Genomic DNA, 8,691 nt, shown 5'->3' with positions numbered 1-8,691 from the left:
GAGAGGGGCACAGTGAGGCGCAGGGAGAGGGGGCACAATGAGGGAGAGAGAGGGGCACAGTGAGGGGGAGAGAGAGGGGCACAGTGAGGGGGAGAAAGGGGCACAGTGAGGGGGAGAGAGGGGCACAGTGAGGCGCAGAGAGGGGCACAGTGAGAGGCACAGTGAGGTGCAGAGAGAGAGAGGGGCACAATGAGGGAGAGAGGGGCACAGTGGGGGGAGAGAGAGGGTCACCGTGAGGGGGAGAGAGGGTCACAGTGAGGGGGAGAGAGGGTCACAGTGAGGGGGAGAGAGAGGGGCACAGTGAGGGGGAGAGAGGGGCACAGTGAGGGGGAGAGAGGGGCACAGTGAGGGGGAGAGAGGGGCACAGTGAGGGGGAGAGGGGCACAGTGAGGGGGAGAGAGGGGCATAGTGAGGGGGAGAGAGGGGCACAGTGAGTGGGAGAGATGGGCACAGTGAGGGGGAGAGAGGGGCACAGTGAGGGGGAGAGAGGGGCATAGTGAGGGGGAGAAAGAGGGGCACAGTGAGGGTGAGAGAGGGGCACAGTTAGGGGGAGAGAGGGGCACAGTGAGGGGGAGAGAGGGGCACAGTGAGGCGCAGAGAGAGGGGCACAGTGAAGGGGAGAGAGAGGGGCACAGTGAGGGGGAGAGAGGGGCACAGTGAGGGGGAGAGAGGGGCACAGTGAGGGGGAGAGAGGGGCACAGTGAGGGGGAGAGAGGGGCACAGTGAGGGGGAGAGAGGGGCACAGTGAGGGGGAGAGAGGGGCACAGTGAGGGGGAGAGAGGGGCACAGTGAGGGGGAGAGAGGGGCACAGTGAGGCGCAGAGAGAGGGGCACAGTGAGGTGCAGAGAGAGTGAGAGGGGCACAGTGAGGGGGAGAGAGGGGCACAGTGAGGGGGAGAGAGGGGCACAGTGAGGCGCAGAGAGAGGGGCACAGTGAGGCGCAGAGAAGAGAGGGGCACAGTGAAGGGGAGAGAGAGGGGCACAGTGAGGGGGAGAGAGAGGGGCACAGTGAGGGGGAGAGAGGGGCACAGTGAGGGGGAGAGAGGGGCACAGTGAGTGGGAGAGAGGGGCACAGTGAGTGGGAGAGAGGGGCACAGTGAGGGGGAGAGAGGGGCACAGTGAGGGGGAGAGAGGGGCACAGTGAGGCGCAGAGAGAGGGGCACAGTGAGGGGGAGAGAGTGAGAGGGGCACAGTGAGGGGGAGAGAGGGGCACAGTGAGGGGGAGAGAGGGGCACAGTGAGGGGGAGAGAGGGGCACAGTGAGGGGGAGAGAGGGGCACAGTGAGGGGGAGAGAGGGGCACAGTGGGGCGCAGAGAGAGGGGCACAGTGAGGGGGAGAGAGTGAGAGGGGCACAGTGAGGGGGAGAGAGAGGGGCACAGTGAGGGGGAGAGAGGGGCACAGTGAGGGGGAGAGAGGGGCACAGTGAGGGGGAGAGAGGGGCACAGTGAGGGGGAGAGAGGGGCACAGTGAGGCGCAGAGAGAGGGGCACAGTGAGGGGGAGAGAGAGAGAGGGGCACAGTGAGGGGGAGAGAGAGGGGCACAGTGAGGGGAAGAGAGGGGCACAGTGAGGGGGAGAGAGGGGCACAGTGAGGGGGAGAGAGAGGGGCACAGTGAGGGGGAGAGAGGGGCACAGTGAGGGGGAGAGAGGGGCACAGTGAGGGGGAGAGAGGGGCACAGTGAGGGGGAGAGAGGGGCACAGTGAGGGGGAGAGAGGGGCACAGTGAGGGGGAGAGAGGGGCACAGTGAGGGGGAGAGAGATGGGCACAGTGAGGGGGAGAGAGGGGCACAGTGAGGGGGAGAGAGGGGCACAGTGAGGGGGAGAGAGGGGCACAGTGAGGGGGTTGAGAGATGGGCACAGTGAGGGGGTTGAGAGATGGGCACAGTGAGGGGGTTGAGAGATGGGCACAGTGAGGGGGAGAGAAAGGGGCACAGTGAGTGGGAGAGAAAGGGGCACAGTGAGTGGGAGAGAGAGGGGCACAGTGAGTGGGAGAGAGAGGGGCACAGTGAGTGGGAGAGAGAGGGGCACATTGAGGGGGAGAGAGATGGGCACATTGAGGGGGAGAGAGATGGGCACATTGAGGGGGAGAGAGGGGCACATTGAGGGGGAAAGAGAGGGGCACAGTGAGGGGGAGAGAGATGGGCACAGTGAGGGGGAGAGAGATGGGCACATTGAGGGGGAGAGAGATGGGCACATTGAGGGGGAGAGAGGGGCACAGTGAGGGGGAGAGAGTGGCACAGTGAGGGGGAGAGATGGGCACAGTGAGGGGGAGAGAGGGGCACAGTGAGGGGGAGAGAAGGGCACAGTGAGTGGGAGAGAGAGGGGCACAGTGAGTGGAAGAGAGAGGGGCACAGTGAGTGGGAGAGAGAGGGGCACAGTGAGGGGGAGAGAGAGGGGCACAGTGAGGGGGAGAGAGATGGGCACAGTGAGGGGGAGAGAGATGGGCACAGTGAGGGGGAGAGAGATGGGCACAGTGAGGGGGAGAGAGATGGGCACAGTGAGGGGGAGAGAGATGGGCACAGTGAGGGGGAGAGAGAGGGGCACAGTGAGTTGGAGAGAGAGGGGCACAGTGAGTGGGAGAGAGAGGGGCACAGTGAGTGGGAGAGAGAGGGGCACAGTGAGTGGGAGAGAGAGGGGCACAGTGAGTGGGAGAGAGAGGGGCACAGTGAGTGGGAGAGAGAGGGGCACAGTGAGGTGCAGAGAGAGGGGGCACAGTGAGGCTCAGGGAGAGAGGGCACAGTGGGGCACAGAGAGAGGGGCACTGAGGCGCAGGGAGAGGGGCACAGTGAGGCGCAGGGAGAGGGCACAGTGGGGCACAGAGAGAGGGGCACAGTGAGGCACAGGGAGAGGGGCACACTGAGGGGGAGAGAGGGGCACAGTGAGGGGGAGAGAGGGGCACAGTGAGGGGGAGAGAGAGGGGCACAGTGAGTGGGAGAGAGAGGGGCACAGTGAGGTGCAGAGAGAGGGGGCACAGTGAGGCTCAGGGAGAGAGGGCACAGTGGGGCACAGAGAGAGGGGCACTGAGGCGCAGGGAGAGGGGCACAGTGAGGCGCAGGGAGAGGGCACAGTGGGGCACAGAGAGAGGGGCACAGTGAGGCGCAGGGAGAGGGGCACACTGAGGCGCAGGGAGAGGGGCACAGTGAGGGGGAGAGAGGGGCACAGTGAGGGGGAGAGAGGGGCACAGTGAGGGGGAGAGAGGGGCACAGTGAGGGGGAGAGAGGGGCACAGTGAGGGGGAGAGAGGGGCACAGTGAGGGGGAGAGAGGGGCACATTGAGGGGGAGAGAGGGGCACAGTGAGGCGCAGAGAGAGGGGCACAGTGAGGGGGAGAGAGTGAGAGGGGCACAGTGAGGGGGAGAGAGGGGCACAGTGAGGGGGAGAGAGGGGCACAGTGAGGCGCAGAGAGAGGGGCACAGTGAGGCGCAGAGAGAGGGGCACAGTGAAGGGGAGAGAGAGGGGCACAGTGAGGGGGAGAGAGAGGGGAACAGTGAGGGGGAGAGAGGGGCACAGTGAGGGGGAGAGAGGGGCACAGTGAAGGGGAGAGAGGGGCACAGGAGGGGGAGAGAGGGGCACAGTGAGGGGGAGAGAGGGGCACAGTGAGGGGGAGAGAGGGGCACAGTGAGGCGCAGAGAGAGGGGCACAGTGAGGGGGAGAGAGTGAGAGGGGCACAGTGAGGGGGAGAGAGGGGCACAGTGAGGGGGAGAGAGGGGCACAGTGAGGGGGAGAGAGGGGCACAGTGAGGGGGAGAGAGGGGCACAGTGAGGGGGAGAGAGGGGCACAGTGAGGCGCAGAGAGAGGGGCACAGTAAGGGGGAGAGAGTGAGAGGGGCACAGTGAGGGGGAGAGAGAGGGGCACAGTGAGGGGGAGAGAGGGGCACAGTGAGGGGGAGAGAGGGGCACAGTGAGGGGGAGAGAGGGGCACAGTGAGGGGGAGAGAGGGGCACAGTGAGGCGCAGAGAGAGGGGCACAGTGAGGGGGAGAGAGAGAGGGGCACAGTGAGGGGGAGAGAGAGAGAGGGGCACAGTGAGGGGGAGAGAGAGGGGCACAGTGAGGGGGAGAGAGGGGCACAGTGAGGGGGAGAGAGGGGCACAGTGAGGGGGAGAGAGAGGGGCACAGTGAGGGGGAGAGAGGGGCACAGTGAGGGGGAGAGAGGGGCACAGTGAGGGGGAGAGAGGGGCACAGTGAGGGGGAGAGAGATGGGCACAGTGAGGGGGAGAGAGGGGCACAGTGAGGGGGAGAGAGGGGCACAGTGAGGGGGAGAGAGGGGCACAGTGAGGGGGAGAGAGGGGCACAGTGAGGGGGAGAGAGGGGCACAGTGAGGGGGTTGAGAGATGGGCACAGTGAGGGGGTTGAGAGATGGGCACAGTGAGGGGGAGAGAGGGGCACAGTGAGGGGGAGAGAGGGGCACAGTGAGTGGGAGAGAAAGGGGCACAGTGAGTGGGAGAGAAAGGGGCACAGTGAGTGGGAGAGAGAGGGGCACAGTGAGTGGGAGAGAGAGGGGCACAGTGAGTGGGAGAGAGATGGGCACATTGAGGGGGAGAGAGATGGGCACATTGAGGGGGAGAGAGATGGGCACAGTGAGGGGGAGAGAGGGGCACATTGAGGGGGAGAGAGAGGGGCACAGTGAGGGGGAGAGAGATGGGCACATTGAGGGGGAGAGAGATGGGCACATTGAGGGGGAGAGAGGGGCACAGTGAGGGGGAGAGAGGGGCACAGTGAGGGGGAGAGATGGGCACAGTGAGGGGGAGAGATGGGCACAGTGAGGGGGAGAGAGGGGCACAGTGAGGGGGAGAGAAGGGCACAGTGAGGGGGAGAGAAGGGCACAGTGAGTGGGAGAGAGAGGGGCACAGTGAGTGGGAGAGAGAGGGGTACAGTGAGTGGGAGAGAGAGGGGCACAGTGAGGGGGAGAGAGATGGGCACAGTGAGGGGGAGAGAGATGGGCACAGTGAGGGGGAGAGAGATGGGCACAGTGAGGGGGAGAGAGATGGGCACAGTGAGGGGGAGAGAGATGGGCACAGTGAGGGGGAGAGAGAGGGGCACAGTGAGTTGGAGAGAGAGGGGCACAGTGAGTTGGAGAGAGAGGGGCACAGTGAGTGGGAGAGAGAGGGGCACAGTGAGTGGGAGAGAGAGGGGCACAGTGAGGTGCAGAGAGAGGGGGCACAGTGAGGCTCAGGGAGAGAGGGCACAGTGGGGCACAGAGAGAGGGGCACTGAGCCGCAGGGAGAGGGGCACAGTGAGGCGCAGGGAGAGGGCACAGTGGGGCACAGAGAGAGGGGCACAGTGAGGCGCAGGGAGAGGGGCACACTGAGGGGGAGAGAGGGGCACAGTGAGGGGGAGAGAGGGGCACAGTGAGGGGGAGAGAGGGGCACAGTGAGGGGGAGAGAGGGGCACAGTGAGGGGGGAGAGGGGCACAGTGAGTGGGAGAGAAAGGGGCACAGTGAGTGGGAGAGAAAGGGGCACAGTGAGTGGGAGAGGGAGGGGCACAGTGAGTGGGAGAGAGAGGGGCACATTGAGGGGGAGAGAGATGGGCACATTGAGGGGGAGAGAGATGGGCACATTGAGGGGGAGAGAGATGGGCACATTGAGGGGGAGAGAGATGGGCACAGTGAGGGGGAGAGAGGGGCACATTGAGGGGGAGAGAGAGCGGCACATTGAGGGGGAGAGAGAGGGGCACAGTGAGTGGGAGAGAGAGGGGCACAGTGAGTGGGAGAGAGAGGGGCACAGTGAGTGGGAGAGAGAGGGGCACAGTGAGTGGGAGAGAGAGGGGCACAGTGAGTGGGAGAGAGGGGCACAGTGAGGGGGAGAGAGATGGGCACAGTGAGGGGGAGAGAGATGGGCACAGTGAGGGGGAGAGAGATGGGCACAGTGAGGGGGAGAGAGATGGGCACAGTGAGGGGGAGAGAGATGGGCACAGTGAGGGGGAGAGAGAGGGGCACAGTGAGTGGGAGAGAGAGGGGCACAGTGAGTGGGAGAGAGAGGGGCACAGTGAGTGGGAGAGAGAGGGGCACAGTGAGGTGCAGAGAGAGGGGGCACAGTGAGGCCCAGGGAGAGAGGGCACAGTGGGGCACAGAGAGAGGGGCACTGAGGCGCAGGGAGAGGGGCACAGTGAGGCGCAGGGAGAGGGCACAGTGGGGCACAGAGAGAGGGGCACAGTGAGGCGAAGGGAGAGGGGCACAGTGAGGGGAGAGAGGGGCACAGTGAGGGGGAGAGAGGGGCACAGTGAGGGGGAGAGAGGGGCACAGTGAGGGGGAGAGAGGGGCACAGTGGGGCGCAAAGAGAGGGGCACAGTGAGAGGTGCAGAGAGAGAGAGGGGCACAGTGAGGCGCAGGGAGAGAGGGCACAGTGGGGCGCAGTTAGAGGGGCACAGTGAGGCGCAGGGAGAGGGGCACAGTGAGGCGCAGGGAGAGGGGCACAGTGAGGCGCAGGGAGAGGGGCACAGTGAGGCGCAGGGCGAGGGGCACAGTGAGGCGCAGGGAGAGGGGCACAGTGAGGCACAGAGAGGGGCACAGTGAGGCGCAGAGAGGGGGGCACAATGAGGGAGAGAGGGGCACAGTGAGGGGGAGAGAGGGGCACAGGTGGGCGCAGAGAGAGGGGCACAGTGAAGTGCAGAGAGAGAGAGGGGAACAGTGAGGCGCAGGGAAAGGGGGCACAATGAGGGAGATAGAGGGGCACAGTGAGGGGGAGAGAGAGGGGGGCACAGTGAGGGGGAGAGAGGGGCACAGTGAGGGGGAGAGGGGCACAGTGAGGCGCAGAGAGAGGGGCACAGTGAGGCGCAGAGAGAGGGGCACAGTGTGGCGCAGAGAGAGGGGCACAGTGTGGCGCAGAGAGAGGGGCACAGTGTGGCGCAGAGAGAGGGGCACAGTGTGGCGCAGAGAGAGGGGCACAGTGTGGCGCAGAGAGAGGGGCACAGTGTGGCGCAGAGAGAATGGCACAGTGAGGCGCAGAGAGAGAGAGGGGCACAGTGAGGAGGAGAGAGGGGCACAGTGAGTGGGAGAGAGAGGGGCACAGTGAGGGGGAGAGAGAGGGGCACAGTGAGGGGGAGAGAGGGGCACAGTGAGGGGGAGAGGGGCACAGTGAGGGGGAGAGAGAGGGGCACAGTGAGGGGGAGAGAGAGGGGCACAGTGAGGGGGAGAGAGAGGGGCACAGTGAGGGGGAGAGAGAGGGGCACAGTGAGGGGGAGAGAGGGGCACAGTGAGGGGGAGAGAGAGGGGCACAGTGAGGGGGAGAGAGGGGCGCAGTGAGGGGGAGAGGGGTGCAGTGAGTTGGAGAGGGGCACAGTGAGTGGGAGAGAGAGGGGCACAGTGAGGGGGAGAGAGAGGGGCACAGTGAGGGGGAGAGAGAGGGGCACAGTGAGGGGGAGAGAGGGGCACAGTGAGGGGGAGAGAGGGGCACAGTGAGGGGGAGAGAGGGGCACAGTGAGGGGGAGAGAGGGGCACAGTGAGGGGGAGAAAGAGGGGCACAGTGAGGGGGAGAAAGCGGGGCACAGTGAGGGGGAGAAAGAGGGGCACAGTGAGGGGGAGAGAGGGGCACAGTGAGGGGGAGAGAGGGGCACAGTGAGGCGTAGAGAGAGAGGGGCACAGTGAGGGGGAGATAGAGGGGCACAGTGAGGTGCAGAGAGAGGGGGAGAGGGGCACAGTGAGGGGGAGTGAGGGGGAGAGGGGCACAGTGAGGGGAGAAAGAGGGGCACAGTGAGGGGGAGAAAGGGGCACAGTGAGGGGGAGAGAGGGGCACAGTGAGGCGCAGAGAGAGAGGGGCACAGTGAGGGGGAGAAAGAGGGGCACAGTGAGGGGAAGAGAGGGGCACAGTGAGGTGTAGAGAGAGAGGGGCACAGTGAGGGGGAGAAAGAGGGGCACAGTGAGGTGCAGAGAGAGGGGCACAGTGAGGTGCAGAGAGAGAGAGAGGGGCACAGTGAGGGGGAGAGAGAGGGGCACAGTGAGGGGGAGAGAGAGGGGCACAGTGAGTGGGAGAGAGAGGGGCACAGTGAGTGGGAGAGAGAGGGGCACAGTGAGTGGGAGAGAGAGGGGCACAGTGAGTGGGAGAGAGAGGGGCACAGTGAGGGGGAGAAAGAGGGGCACAGTGAGGGGGAGAAAGAGGGGCACAGTGAGGGGGAGAAAGAGGGGCACAGTGAGGGGGAGAGAGGGGCACAGTGAGGGAGAGAGGGGCACAGTGAGGCGCAGCGAGAGAGGGGCACAGTGAGGGGGAGAAAGAGGGGCACAGTGAGGTGCAGAGAGAGGGGGAGAGGGGCACAGTGAGGGGGAGAGAGGGGCACAGTGAGGGGAGAAAGAGGGGCACAGTGAGGGGAGAAAGAGGTACACAGTGAGGGGGAGAAAGGGGCACAGTGAGGGGTGAGAGAGGGGCACAGTGAGGCGCAGAGAGAGAGGGGCACAGTGAGGGGGAGAAAGAGGGGCACAGTGAGGGGAAGAGAGGGGCACAGTGAGGTGCAGAGAGAGAGGGGCACAGTGAGGGGGAGAAAGAGGGGCACAGTGAGGTGCAGAGAGAGGGGCACAGTGAGGTGCAGAGAGAGAGAGAGAGGGGCACAGTGAGGGGGAGAGAGAGGGGCACAGTGAGGGGGGGAGAGAGGGGCACAGTGAGGGGGGGAGAGAGGGGCACAGTGAGTGGGAGAGAGAGGGGCACAGTGAGTGGGAGAGAGAGGGGCACAGTGAGTGGGAGAGAGAGGGGCACAGTGAGTGGGAGAGA

This window comes from Ascaphus truei, unplaced genomic scaffold (genome assembly GCF_040206685.1).
Source record: "Ascaphus truei isolate aAscTru1 unplaced genomic scaffold, aAscTru1.hap1 HAP1_SCAFFOLD_1249, whole genome shotgun sequence".
In the NCBI taxonomy this organism is placed as follows: domain Eukaryota; kingdom Metazoa; phylum Chordata; class Amphibia; order Anura; family Ascaphidae; genus Ascaphus; species Ascaphus truei.
The sequence above is the reverse complement of the archived record's forward strand: the minus strand, read 5'-3'. Positions refer to the sequence as shown.